This window comes from Panicum virgatum, chromosome 1K (genome assembly GCF_016808335.1).
Source record: "Panicum virgatum strain AP13 chromosome 1K, P.virgatum_v5, whole genome shotgun sequence".
Lineage (NCBI taxonomy): Eukaryota > Viridiplantae > Streptophyta > Magnoliopsida > Poales > Poaceae > Panicum > Panicum virgatum.
In genome coordinates this window covers 31534608-31549312 of record NC_053136.1, presented here as the reverse complement: position 1 = coordinate 31549312, position 14705 = coordinate 31534608, and the positions used below count along the sequence as shown (strand labels likewise).

General features: G+C 55.5%; 1 long non-coding RNA gene across 1 annotated transcript; it reads right to left on the bottom strand.

Annotated features, from left to right (window-relative positions):
- Positions 1 to 13824: 13824 nt before the first annotated feature.
- Positions 13825 to 14171, bottom strand: LOC120656134. Its single transcript, XR_005667820.1, has 3 exons — positions 14117 to 14171; positions 13946 to 14053; positions 13825 to 13871 (listed from the first exon to the last, which is right to left on the bottom strand). It is a non-coding gene; the product is annotated as an uncharacterized LOC120656134 (long non-coding RNA).
- Positions 14172 to 14705: the final 534 nt, after the last annotated feature.

Genomic DNA, 14705 nt, shown 5'->3' with positions numbered 1-14705 from the left:
TTAAATGCAAGTCTAACACAATAAACCTTAGAAAATTAAATAAAGCCAATTAAATTTATTAATAAATGCTGAGATTTAAATTAGGGTGTTACATAAGCTAAGTGCATCGGCTATGCTCAAATCCTGCCACAAGGGCATATAAGTTTTTGCTACTCTGCTATACCATATAATCCAGCTCTCAGGGGGATTAGGCCAGGCTCTCAAGCAGTCGGCCCAAAGGTTCAGATCGATGTTTTGACTCACAAAAGGGATCCTATTTGCCTCACAAGAGATCAATCTGTTGGGTTTTCATGGGTTTGTGGGCCAAGACAGAAAGATTTTGGATTGGAGGGATGCGGCAGAAGGATGTCTGACACCTGAAGTTCAGAAATTCAGAAGTATGCATATGGTGTCATGTTTCAGAGTTTAGTGTTTCAGAGGCTTGGTAAGCTGAAGAAAACTAAAGGATTAGACCGAATATTACCTTCAGGCCGCAGATTGCCGCATCATCGATTGCAGAGCTTGTCGTCTAAGCTGCAGAATCTGCCATGGTTCAGATCTGTTGACTTAGGGTTTGGTTGCTGAGGATTCTTATTTGAATTCCAGGTGCTTGGAGAGTTCTTGCTCGAATTTGTAGAGCTTGGTTTTCGAATTGTGCTCGGATTCAAGAGTTCGTTTTAAGCTAGAAGTGATACTCTATTCTTGTGCGGGTTGCTTCTAGTTTGAATTTCGTCGGCTCTTGGATATTTATAGAAGCCTGATGCGTTGCCATCAGCTTTTTGGAAAGTAAGCGGATATACACAGAATTGAAGGAAACTCGATTTCATTAAAGGAAAGTTCATTACAGGGAAAGCCGATTTTACAAAGGAATTAATCCTTCGGCTTTGTGATCCTACCCCTACGATGCTACTGCTACTACTCGTAGGTACCTAGTACCTACGACGCTTGGGGCTTCGGGCTGGTGCATCCCCGCTGCCGTCGTTGTCGCTGTCATCGTCGTCGTCGCTGATGAAGGCGCTGCTGCCGCCTTCAGACCCGGAGTCGCTCCAGTCATCACCGTCGCCGCTGTTCTCCTCCTCGCTGTCCTCCTCGGAGGACCCGAGGAACCGGAAGGGCTTTCCGCCCATCGGCTCGTCGTCATCGGAGGGGGAGTCGATCTCCTCTTCCGAGGAGGAATTGACTCCGTCCGAAGAGGGGTCTTCTTCCTCACCATTCTCCGAAGGTCTTCTCCTTCCGTTTCGAGCTGGTCCTCCTCAGAGACGACCCCGAAGTCGAACTCCTCTGCATCCCAGTGCAGAGGAGCCAGCGTTTCGTACGCTGCGGTTGGGTCCCACTCCGGCGTCGGCTCCCGACTCTCCGGAGTGGAGTCGATGGAAGAAGCAGGAAGGGGGGAAGAAGAAGGAGAAGAGGAGGAGGGAGAGTCTCCGAAGGAGTTGGAGTCAGAGGAAGAAGAGATGGCCATGGCTGGTGAAGGATTGGGGTTTTCTGCGCTACTGGCTTTGAGAGGAAGAAGGAGTTCGCTGTGAAGAAGAGCCGATTCGGTGTGAGATTAAATAGCAAAAAGATGGAAGACGGATCGGCAGTTTCACATTCTACGAGGAGCCATTTGCAGAGACGTTGCATCTTCCTTGGTGGTTGCAGTGTGTTTAATGGGCATTAACGGGAAGATGAAGCGACAGATTGGTTTTGGAACTATCATTGCCAAAACTAGGGGGGCATGTGTTATTGCCATAAATTAACTAGGTGGGCAAGATGGGCTTAAAGCAGAAGATTGAAGAAGACATGTAAAACGGCTCCTGCGTGAGCATCTGGGCCACATGGGCCATGTATCCTTAGATTTAGTTTAAGATTAGAGATAGAGTCCGATCGGGACAAGATTAGTGTAACAGCCCATGGGAACAGTGTCGGGACGGACTGTAGCAGACGGGGGTACTGTAGCTCGGGTACTGTAGCCGAATTGGGCCGGACCAATTTAAATACCGAGCCCCGGGAAGCGTATTAATTCCGGATCGATCCTTTTTGCGCGAAGCGAGGACGAAAGCGCAAGAGGATTAATTAGCAGGTGTGGTTTACTCAATGTGTAGAGTAGATCTTAGCCGTTTTCCCGGGCCGGGTCGTTACAATTAGTTTAGATTGTTTCCCAAGTCTCCGGACTATAAATATGTACCCTATGTTGTTCATGTAGGGGGAGCGTCATCACGTCTCGCAAACAATAACTCTCGGCGCATCGCCACCCCTAATCCTAGGGTTTCATCCAAGTAAGCGCCATGCTGTCCTGATTGCTTCTTGCGATCAGTGCAGTATTGTTCTTGCTTTTATCTTGGTATTACTCGTACTGAAGCATTTTTGATGGCGAGTTGTACTAGTTATCTTGATGTTCGTAGCATGGCTTTTAGTAAATCTGTTGTGCTTCGTTGCTTATCATCTACGAATATCATGTTGTCTCTGTGCAGTCACGTTTCAATCTTATGCTAGTTCTTGTCGCATAGAATTAGTTGCACAGAGACAACACCCTGCTTCTTTTGTGTCTAGTAGATCTAATCTGTTATGGTTTGTTCCTTTTCTAAGAGTTGGCGTAATATCTGCTAGGTTAGGCCTTGCAAACGGATTGGATGATCCGGTGGTGTAGTAGATGCTTTATCTTAGCCTTGATAGGGATTGTTCCAGGAATCGGCTATTGCTAGTTCTTAGGCCTCTGTTTTGGGTTATGGTCTAGTTGTCTGTTACGTTCATTAGGCCCAGTCACGTGTAGGATGTTCCGATCTAGCAGTGAAGCTGTTACCATCGCGGATTAGATTAGTTAGATTTAATTGAAGCAGCTTTACAGTCATTCACTTTATTCATCAATATCCGGATAGATACAGATCCAATCTGACACCGGGACTCGATCGGCTCTTTAAAGCCGATGCAAGAGTCGTCCCGGGGAGCCGACCACGGCTCGGACTTACATTTACACGTGTCTTTGTACGCAGGAAACTGTTTGGAGCACGTTTGCACCCTCCTGATCGGGTATAGGTCAGGTGGCACGCCCGGCTTTCCACAGAATCTCCGGGCGCGTGACGGAATTGCGGGCCGTCGACGAGGGAGCAGTGCCTGCCAGCGCCCCGGCGACCTCCCGGCTCTTCGTGTTGCCTATCGCTGCTCGCCGGTGGGTTTCGACCGACACCACCAGGTCAGCTAGATAAATATTTCCCCCGAAAATTGCTCTTATTCGGTTTAACTTTAGTGTGTCTTTACCCACATCCTTCCTCTTGCAGCAGTGGAGGGACATCTCGCGCGAAAAGAGCGCCGAGATGACCCGGATGTACTCCCAGATGAGCCAGCTCGGGCAGCACAACGCCGAGCTGGTGCTCAAGAATATCGACGCCAACACGAAAATGGCAGATCTGGGAGCGCGTCAGCAGGCGCTGGAGGAGGAGCTGGCGCGGATTACGGATGAGCGGGACGTCCAGAGGGCGGCAGCGGAGCAGAAGGCCCGGGAGGCCGAGGCGCAAGCTGCCGAGCTGTAGCGCCTTCGGACGGCGCTCGAGGAAAGAGCTTAGGAGGCTGAGGCACAGAGCGCCGAGCTGCAGCGCCTCAGCACCACGCTCGAGCAGCAGAAGGCCGAGCTCCTCCACAAGGAGGTGGCCATTGTTGCGCTCACCGGGACCCTCCGGGAACAGGGCGAGGCCCTCGAGGAGAAGGAGGTTGCCCTCTAGAACATGGGGGCTACCCTTAAGGAGAAGGAAGCCTCCTTGTCCTCGCTCGAAGAGGCCGCTCGAGCCCAGAGGGAGGAGGCGCAAAGGAACATCACGGGTGAGTACCTTCGAGTTTTTTGTCGATTTGTTTCTTTTTGTAGCTGACGTTGATTTCCTTTGCTCAGAGCTGGGGCAGAAGGTGGCGGACGAGACCGCGGCGAAGGAAGCGGTCCACACCGCGCTCACGGCGGCACAGATGGAGTTTGCTGAGCTGGAGCAGATCGCTGTGAGCGTTTGTCAAGAGCTCGAGGGGGAGGGTGCCATCTCGGGCAGTTCGGTGATCAGCCGCCTGCGCGCACTAGGCGGCCGGATTGCCGAACACGCCAAGAGCACCTTCCGTCTCGGTGTCCTGCGGGCTCTCGCCGTGGCCTCGACGCATTACCTCATGGATCTCCAGAGGGTGTCGTCGGGGTACGTCGTTCCCAATGATGCTGATGCGGACGCCGCGTCGGCCATCATGGATGAAGCCGACGCAGTCGCGGTGGAGTTCACCACCATCCTCGCCGAGAAGCTCGAGGCAGACATCCCTCCCATCACTGAATTCGACGCCACAGAAGACCCACAAGGGGGGGATGGTAGCCTGTAGGAAAACTGGGCCTCGAAGCCCATGTAAATAGATTAGTGATTATTGTAGTCGCACTTTGTAATCGTACCTTATGAATATAAGAGATTTATTTTCGTGGAATCGACTGTGTGGCCCATCAAGGCCTTTGTACGTTCGAGCCTATGTTTCTTTACTTTATTTCCGTGTTCTTGTATGCGACTTAGATGAACGTCTGCGAGGGATTTCACGTTCATAAGCAACGTAGGCGTGGGGTGGTGAGGGGGGTGCCGTATCCCGGAGGCGTAGGCGGCCCCGCAACTCGGCCAGTCCCGTATCGTAGTTACTTACGCCTCGTGTCCGTTTTTTCCAAGGATACGAGAAGCTTAGGGTCGAGACGGAAATATTTCGAAAAAACAATGGCGATTTTTGGGGACGTTCGGGGGTTCCCCCCGTAGTAGCCCCCGAGGGAGGCTTGGCTTTGCCGAGGGTAAAGCCAAGCGTACCTCAGTGTTCATGCGCATCCGAGCCCTCGAGGGCCTGGAAGGTTCCCAAAAATAAACAAGCAAAGCGCACTTCTTTATTATTTCGGGAAATTGATAATGCGGACACAAACAATGTACAAAAAGCTCGATATTCTAGGGATAGAAGCGACGTAGCTGTTGTATGTTCCAAGCATTGGTGAGGACTTCGCCTTTGTCGTTCGCCAGCTTGTACGTGCCGGGTTTGAGCACCTTGGTGATTATGTACGGCCCTTCCCATGGAGGTGAGAGCTTGTCGCGGCCCCTATTGTCCTGTCGGAGCCTCAGCACCAAGTCCCCTTCGTTGAGGTCTCGGCGCCGGACCCTCTGCGCTTGATACCTTCGTAAGGACTGTTGGTAGCGCGCAGAGTGTAGGAGTGCCACGTCTCGAGCCTCGTCCACTTGGTCCAGCGAGTCTTCGCGAGCTCGTTGGTTCTGTTGCTCTTTGTATGCCTTGAGCCTTGGCGACCCATACTCCAAGTCAGTGGGGAGGATGGCCTTGGCGTCATAGACGAGGAAGAACGGGGTGAAGCCCGTGGCTCTGCTTGGTGTCGTCCTCAGGCTCCAGATGACTGAGGGTAGCTCCGTGAGCCACCTCCGGCCGAATTTGTTCAGCTTGTTGAAGATTCTCGGCTTCAGTCCTTGGAGGATCATGCCGTTGGCACACTCCACTTGCCCGTTTGTCTGTGGGTGTGCCACAGCCGACCAGTCCACACATATGTGGAAGCTGTCGCCGAACGCCAAGAACTTCTTGCCTGTGAACTGGGTGCCGTTGTCAGTGATGATCGAGTTCGGGACCCCGAACCTGAAGACGATGTCGTTGAAGAATAGAACCGCTTGCTCGGATTTGATCTTGCCGATGGGTTGAGCCTCGATCCACTTGGAGAATTTGTCGACCGCCACCAGCAAGTGGGTGAAGCCCCCGGGCGCCTTCTTCAGCGGCCGACGAGGTTAGTCCCCACATGGCAAACGGCCACGTGATGGGGATGGTCTGTAGAGCATGGGCCGGGAGGTGTGTTTTTCGAGCATAGAACTGGCAGCCCTCGCAGGTCCGCACAACGTCGGTGGCGTCGGCGACCGCGGTGGGCCAATAAAATCCTTGCCGAAACGCGTTACCCACGAGGGTGCGCGGCGCGGCGTGATGGCCGCAGATGCCGGTATGGATGTCGCAGATCAGCTCCTTGCCCTCAGGGACGGGGATGCATCGCTGCATAACGCCCGAGGGACTGCGCTTGTATAGCACGTCGTCGATTAGGACGAAGGACTTGGCCCGCCTAGCGAGGTGCCGTGCCTGAGCGTGGTTCGAGGGTAGGGCCCCTCGAATCATCCAGTCAAGATACTGGACGCGCCAGTCTCGCGAAGTGGGGGCCTCGTCAACTTCTATTGCCTCGGCCTCATCCGCGGAGGTGGTCCCAAAGTCAATGTCCATGGGCTCGACCTCGTCTGCCGGGGGGTTCCCGCCGGAGGGCCCAGCGGACGAGGGGCCTGGCTTCGTCGGATCCTTGAACTCGACGGAGGGCTTGGTGATGTCGCGAGCGAAGATGTTCGGGGGGACAGTGGTTCGACCCGACGCGATCTTGGCCAATTCGTCGGCGTCCTCGTTGTACTTGCGCGGGACATGATTGAGCTCTAGGCCGTCGAACTTGTCTTCGAGGCGGCGCACTGCATTGCAGTACGCCTCCATCTTCGGGTCGTGACAGCTAGACCCGTCGAAGTACATAGTCCAGCATTCGCCCTGGATTTGCGATGGGGGTAGCTGAGTGTCCGTCCGCTCAGCCATGAAGTCAGCCAAGATTTGGGACTTGATCGCCTTGCGGGGGGCATAGGTGAGTGTCTCTCCCATCAGCTCCACAGACCATTTGGCAATTCTACCCTCGGCTTCCCGGTTGCGGGCTATCTCTCCCAAAGGAAAAGACGAGACCACGGTGACGGGATGGGCCTCGAAGTAGTGGCGCAGCTTGCGCCGAGCCAAAACCAATGCATAGAGCAGCTTCTGAATCTGCGGATAGCGTGTCTTAGTTTCAGACAACACCTCGCTGATGTAGTATACCGGCCGTTGGACGGGCAATGCATGGCCCTCCTCTTGTCTTTCGACCACGATCACCGCGCTGACCACTTGGGTCGTCGCAGCTACGTACAGGTAGAGGGGCTCGCCGTTCGTGGGTGGTGTGAGAATGGGGGCGCGGGTGAGCGACACCATTAGCCTTTCGAGGGCTTCTTGGGCTTTGGGGGTCCACGTGAAGCGCTCGGTTTTCCTCAAGAGTCGATACAGGGGTAAGCCTTTCTCGCCGAGATGCGAGATGAACCGGCTAAGGGACGCTAGGCATCCCATGACCCTCTGTACCCCCTTTAGGTCTCGGATCGGTCCCATCCGAGTGATGGCCGAGACTTTGTCAGGGTTGGGTTCGATGCCCCGCTGGGCGACAATAAAGCCCAAGAGCATGCCTCGAGGCACCTCGAACACGCACTTCTCGGGGTTGAGTTTCACCCCTTTGGCCCGTAGGCAATCGAATGCGATCCTAAGATCGGCAACCAGGTCGTCCACCTTCCTGGATTTTACAACGATGTCGTCGACATATGCCTCTACGCTGTGCCCGAGATGGTCTCCGAAAACGTGGAGCATGCACCGTTGATAGGTAGCTCCAGTGTTTCTGAGGCCGAAGGGCATTGTAACGTAGCAGTACATGCTGAAGGGTGTGATAAAAGAAGTCGCGAGCTGGTCGGACTCTTTCATCTTGATTTGGTGGTAACCGGAATAAGCATCAAGAAAGGATAAAAGCTCACACCCCGCAGTAGAATCTACAATCTGATCAATTCGTGGCAAAGGAAAGGGAACCTTCAGACATGTCTTATTTAAACTAGTGTAATCTACACACATCCTCCAGTTTCCACTCTTTTTCTTCACTAATACTGGATTAGCTAGCCACTCGGGATGGAATACCTCTTTGATGAATCCGGCCGCCAGAAGTTTCTGCAACTCCTCGCCGATCGCCCGGCGCTTGAGCTCGTCGAAGCGTCGTAGGCGCTGCTTTACCGGCTTGGAGTTGGGTCGGACATCAAGGGAGTGCTCTGCGACTTCCCTCGGTATGCCAGGCATGTCCGAGGGGCTCCACACGAAAATATCAGCGTTGGCGCGGAGAAAATTGACTAGCACCACTTCCTATTTGCCGTCGAGGGTGGCGCTAATCTGCAACGCCTTGTCGTCGGAGTGGCTCGGGTCGAGGGGGACCTTCTTGATGCCCTCGGCGGGTCCGAAGCTCCCGGCGTGTCGGTGCGTGGAATCCAAGGCCTCGCTTGCCATTTTGTCGAGGCTGGCTGCGAGGGCCTCGTCCTCCGCTTGAGCCTCCACGTGCTCAACGCACTCGACGTCGCACTCGTAGGCATGCTCTAACGAAGAGCCGATGTTGATGACGCCCTTTGGACCCGGCATCTTGAGCTTGAGGTAGGTGTAGTTGGGGATGGCCATGAACTTGGCATAGCAAGGACGGCCGAGGATGGCATGGTAGGATCCTCGAAATCCCACCACCTCAAAAGTGAGTACCTCCTTGCGGAAGTTAGCTGCTGTGCCGAAGCATACAGGCAGATCGATCTGGCCGAGTGGTTGGACTCGCTTCCCCGGCACAACACCATGGAATGGCGACTTGCTGGGGCGAAGCTTGTCCAGCCCGATCCCCATGAGCTCTAGAGTGTGGGCGTACATGATGTTGAGGTTGCTGCCTCCGTCCATGAGCACCTTGGAGAAGCGGGTGTTGCCGATGATGGGATCGACAGCAAGTGGATACCGTCCCGGATGCGGGACGTAGTCGGGGTGGTCCTCGCGGCCAAAGGAAATAGTGTCCTTCGACCAGTCGAGGTAGGATGGCGTTGCTTTGGTGACGGAGAAAACTTCCCGGCGCTCGCGCTTGCACTGCCGAGAAGTCATGTTCGTTGTTGCTCCTCCAAAGATGAAGAAGGCGTTCTCCGCTGGGGGGAACTCGTCATCTCCACCTTTGTCACCCGCATCCTTCTTCTTGTCTTTGTCGTGATGCGCGATGCAGTTGTAATACTTCTTGAGCATTTTGCACTGCTCGAGGGTATGGTTGACCGGGCCCTTGTGGTAAGGGCACGGCTTCTTAAGCATGTCGTCGAACTGGCCACCACCACCTCGAGGGGGGCCTCGAGGTCCTTTGCGGTCTGGGGCAGCAGCGAAGGCCTCCTCGGAGTCCTCTGCCTGCCTCGACCCGCGCTGGTTCGGTGGGACCGGCTTCTTTCCCTTCCTCCCCCGCTTCTGTTTCTTGGCGGGGGCGTTGGGCTTGACGTTGCCGCCCTCCGCGGGCGCATCGTCCTTGCGCTTGCTTGATTTGTCGTCGAAGATGGCACCAATAGCCTCCTCGCCGGCGGCGTAGTTGGTGGCAGCGTCGAACAACTCATTGGTGTTGACGGGTCGGCTTCTCGCAAGCTCGTGCACCAGGTTCCTGCACGTCGTACCCTCGAGGAAAGCGTTGATGACCTCGACGTGGGTGACGCTAGGGAGCTCGGTGCACTGCTTGGAGAAGCGTCGCACGTAGTCGCGCAGGGACTCGCGGGGCCTCTGGCGACACCCTTTGAGGTCCCAGGAGTTCCCAGGGCGCACGTACGTGCCCTAGAAATTGCCCACGAAGATATGGACCAGGTCGGCCCAGTTGTGGATCTGGTCCGCGGGCAGGTGCTCGAGCCACGTTCGTGTGGCGTCAGCAAGATGAAGAGGAAGGTTACGGATGATGACCGCGTCCTCCGTTGCACCGCCTAGCTGGCACGCTAGGCGGTAGTCATTGAGCCAGACTGCAAGATCAGTCTCGCCTGAGTACTTGACGAGGGTGTTGGGTTGTCGAAAGCGCGGGGGAAAAGATGCAGTTCGAATCTCCCGGCTGAACACCCGGGTGCCCGGAGGCTCCGGTGACTCACCCCTGTCGTGCTCGGGGTCGAAGCGTCCCCCTCGTCGAGGGGTGTACCTCCTGCCGTCGATGACATTGCGGGCGTCGCCGTCGCCAGCGTGCCCGCGAGTGTCACGGATTCGCTCCCTTACGGGAACTCTCCCGATGCGCTCGTGCACCGAGGGTGCCTTCGCACCGGGCGCTACGGCTGCCTTGCCCTTCCCTGCTGGTGGTGTGTGCATGGAAACCTCACGGTCTTGGTGCGCAGTCCCACCATGGTGCTCCGGGGCTTTCGAGCGCATGCAGGACGCAGAACTCTCGGCCTGCTGCACGGCAGCTTGCTCGATGAGCTCCTGTGCCTCGCGGCGCAGGTTGCAGCCTGAAGGCGTTGATGGCTCGGGCATAGCTTGAAGTAGATAGGCCGCAGCGACGAGTTTTTCGCCTGCCGTTTGCAGTTCCGGAGGTTTGTCGACGTTGTCGTCAGCTAGGATCCGCTCCCGAGCGACGCGTCCCGCCGCTTGGGCATGTGCACCACGCGCGGTACGCTGCTGCTCGAGTGCGGTGCGCAGCTCCTGGGTTTGCTGATGCTGCTCGTCGAGCTTGGTTTGAAGCTCCTTGAGCTGCGCCAGCTGAGCCTGCCGCGCCGCCGAGCTTGACGAGGAAGGGGCTGCAGGAGGGACCACCGGTTGGTTTGCCCGTGCGTCTGCCCCGCCGTCCCCGTCGTTGCTCGGGGCGTTGTCGTTTCGCTCGTCCGCAAGGTCCGCCATGAAGCACTCTCGGGAAGGATCGAAATACCCCTCGCTGGAGTCTTCGGAGCATGTGAGGAAGTAAGCCGTCGCTAGCTGGAACGTGCGGAGAGCGTCGGGGTCGCGGACCCCGCAGTAGTCCTCGGCCTCCTCGGCCGTGAAGTTGTTCATGAAGAAGTTGACGTCGTCGGCGATCGAGCTCGCCGTCTCGGGGTAGGATTCGTTAGGAGACGACGCGATGAGGCTGCGGATCAACCGAAGATGATGACCCGGCAGATCCTCATGCTCGATGAAGTTAGCGCTAGTTGACAAGGCGTGGGCGGCAGCGTTGCGCATCCCGAAGGGGAAGGGCGACGCCGAAGTCGAGCCCCCCCTGGGAGGAACTAGTGCTGCAGCAGGTGACGGTGCTGGCGCAGATGACGCCGAGGCACGTGATGACGAAGCGGTGACCCCGTTGGCCATGATGCTGAGTTGCGACATGCCAGCCTCAACCCACGTGGGGGAGTTGTGGCGTGTCGCGCGACGCCGCTCCGCCCGTGCCTGTCACGAATGTTGGCCCGAGCGCCTGTTGCACCGGGCTGGTGAAGTCGGAATGACGGGATTGCATCCGGGCGAGAGGAGCTGCATGAGGTAACCGTTGCCGGTTGCTCTAAACTCGAGACTCCCGAACCGGATCATGTGTCCCGCTGGGAGCGGATCTGAAACACCCATAGGGTATGGGTTGGATCTGCCCGCCATCCCTGGAGATCAAATGGGAGAAAGAGAGAAAAATATCACGCAGCGGCCCCTACCTGGCGCGCCAACTGTCGGTGTCCCGACCCAGGGGCCCGGATCCCAACTAGTAAATGCTGCGTGTTTCCTCGTCCCAAATGATGATGCAAGTGGCAACACAGTAACGCACGATTTATCCTTGTTCCGGCCGCGGGGCCGTACGTCCAGCAAAGGGGGTGTGCGAGGGCACTGTATTATCTTGCACCCGTAGTGCTTGTAGTAGGGGATACAAGCGAGGCGAGAGGGGGAGGAAGGCTCCCAGGTCTCTACTAGAAGAGGGGTTGAAGGTGGCGAATAGGGATGCCGGAGCGTAAGTGATGATGGACCACGTCCGGAAGCGTCTGAGCGTCCTCCGAGCGAGAGAGCAAAAACAACCGAAAGCCAGCCCCCGTGTCCCATCCAAAAGAAGCCTGCCTCCTCCTTTTATAGTCATAAGGAGGGGCGGCGTACATGAGTGAGAGCGTGGAAGTCGTCGTTTTCCCCCGAATCGCGGGGGTACAGTGGTTGGACACTGTAGGAAGTACACTGTGGGAAGGCGGCGTGCGTCGCAGTCATCCTGGATATCGTCCTTGGTCCTGCAAAGATCGTGCCGGTCGTCCTGCCAGCCCCTGCAGGCGGCGTGGTCGTCACTGATGTATGGTCTTCTATATACGGCGTGGTGGCGTTCAGTGGGCCCTGCGGACTAGGGTCCTGCATGCACCAGCGGCAGTGGGGAGCGCGGCGGCCCTGGACCCCCTGGTCGGAGTGCGGGCGTGCACACAAGGAGGTCCGGGGGACGCGTGGAGGTCCCGGACTCCTCAAGGGGGGAGGTCCGGGCCTCTGTCTGTGCGTGCTGAGCGCCCCTCTCAGAAGGACACGTGACGTCGCCGGACCCCTTCCCCAGTGGGAGGCGAGTCCGGATGGTCAGTGTAGGCAGAAAAGTAACGGGAGCAGTGTCGAGCCTGTCTTGTCTCGCGTCGCAGGTCCCACAGTGCTACTACAGCATCCGGGATGGCGGAGCGGTGACCGGAGTCAGCGGATGGGACCCCGGTCACATCCACTATGGGAATGGCGGCCCGACGACGCCTGTCCTGGGTGCCTTGGCGGAGTGGCTGGCCTTTAATGCCTTCGTACGGCGAGCGGTTGGGCGGCGGGCCGTTTGTCCTTTGTGCCGAGGGGTGGCCTCTAGCGAGGCGGAGATGAGTTACTCCCTCGAGGGTAGGTCCGCTACCCTCGAGCGAGGCGGAGATTGTCCAGCGGGCCCGAGAGGGACCTTCGAGCGAGGCGGAGATTGTTCCGCGGGTTCGAGGGGGATGCGAATGGGCCGCACGCTGGGCTTCTTTGAGTCCTTTCCTTTCTTCCGGATGGGAAGCAGGCCGTGGGCCTTTGTGGGCCCAGTTGCCTTAACAGGTGTTTGCATTTTAAAGCGATCTTAGTACCCCGATTAGGGTGTCCCTAATCGTGGTACCCGACACCGCTAGACCCACCTCCAGACATTGGGTATACAATGAGCTTTGGTGTTTGAGTGATGCTGGGAGTTCACAAACTTCGGAGTATTTATAGCGCACAAAGGTCTGCTACCCGGAGTGTGGAGTGTAAATGTACCTGAAAAAGCCTACATGACAACACAGTGAAGAGTATTCAATTCTCGAACAGACTTCTCGATGCATCTCTGTGGATGCAGAGCATCTAAGTGCATGCAGACTCACAGCACTGCATCTCTGCCGCTCGGTTCCATCGTGTCTAGATGCCGCATTCCCCACTACACGCCACAGACCTTCACTGTAGAATGACAGTTCCGTCATCCTCGCCCGAGAGACTGCTTTGAAGGTGAGCTGGTGTGGTTTCCGTGTTGTCACATCTTTTTGAAATGGTTAAAGGGCGCTGCTATTGGGCTGTCGTCTTTTGTCACGTTTGTTTCGCAAACAATGCGACATATGGGAAACCCGTGATCGCCGTGCTGAGCAGTGGCAACCTGTGATCTCGTACTCACAGCTAGATACACTATGGTCCCTATTTTGGGCTATATGAGCGTGTCACGAAGTTAACTCTGTATGCGGTAGTCGTCATCATCGTCGGCGGGATCTCGGCCGCTAACTCCTCCCGCACCTAACTTGTCCTTGATTAAATCACGGAAAAAATTCACAAGAACTTCCCTTATTTCACGAGTATTATGGAACCCACAAACATAACAAGTTCACATCAATAATATCTATAGAAACAAATGACAAGTAAACAACCACAATCATAAACAACCATAATCCGAACAGTCGAAACAGTCCATAATAACAATAGAGAAACAAGTGCCAACAACTAACCACCCCTACCATTCCGACCTCTCTTACGTTGTGCGTGTACGTGATCTGTAGGTTAGCTATGACGTTCCGGTGGCCTCACATCTCTGGCAGGACAGTGTAACAGAGCCACAGGTGTATGCAATCTGGGATCATCGTCCTGGGCAGGCGTAGCAAACAACCGTGTAAAGTCCTCCAAGGAGGCCGCGTAGTTGTCTTCAGACCACCCTACAGATGACAAAAAAAAATTTAAGTAACATTCAATAGGGGAATGCAATTCCGTACAAATTATTGTACGTACCCTTGTTGGAGGTGATGGTGGTGGTGGATAGGAAGAAGCTCCTTCATATTCTCCTAGTGGCCGCATAGTGTGATACGAAGACGGCCCCGCTCCGGTGAACTGTTGTGATCCTGAGTATAAATAATAACGTATGAGCCTTCGACCATAAAACATAAGCAAATAAAATTATGCACCACATATTTACCTAAAGTCCCTCCAGCATGTGGCATAGAGCTAAACTGGGTTCCTTGAAATGGAGCCCCTTGCGAGGCACCTGGCCCTCCATAGGGCTGAGAACCGGGGTACCCGTACCCTGTGTGGAGTCGTATTTAAATACTGCATATAAACATACGGATTGGTAAATATCACACCATACCTTCGTACTGTCGGTGGTATAAGGGAGGCTGCTGCCATGCGGGACCACAAGGAACTAACGTCGACGCTTGCGACGATCCGTAGGAATCCTCGTACTCCGTCCGCGTACCAAAGGCCTGAAGGATGCCTCGGGCTCTATCACGTTGAGTGGTCCAGGCCTCGAGTTGTGCCGGCATGCTCATCGTAGACCCGCCATGAATCCTCATTACATTCAGTGAGCAATCTAATTCAAGCAACCTACAGGTCTCGAACTGCAACCAAAAAAACTTAGTATACAAATCTTAAAAGATCGAAAATGCCGTCAACATTTACTCACCGCCCCAGCTAATGCCTCATCCCTGTGTCGTGCATAGCGATCCTGCGAAGTCGCAACATGCGGCTGTGGATGCATGTCAACATACGTCAAACGGCAACGAGTCTTCGGTTCGTACCAGGTCAGGTACGCCCGAAACGAAGGCTCAGTGTGTGGACCGGTATCCTCAGCCAACTGCTCGCCTGCATCATCCCATGCAGCCACCCATGGTTGTAATCTAGTGACCCACATTGTCGAGAAAGGATGTCCATCCCTTGATAAACTGCACGTTAAATAG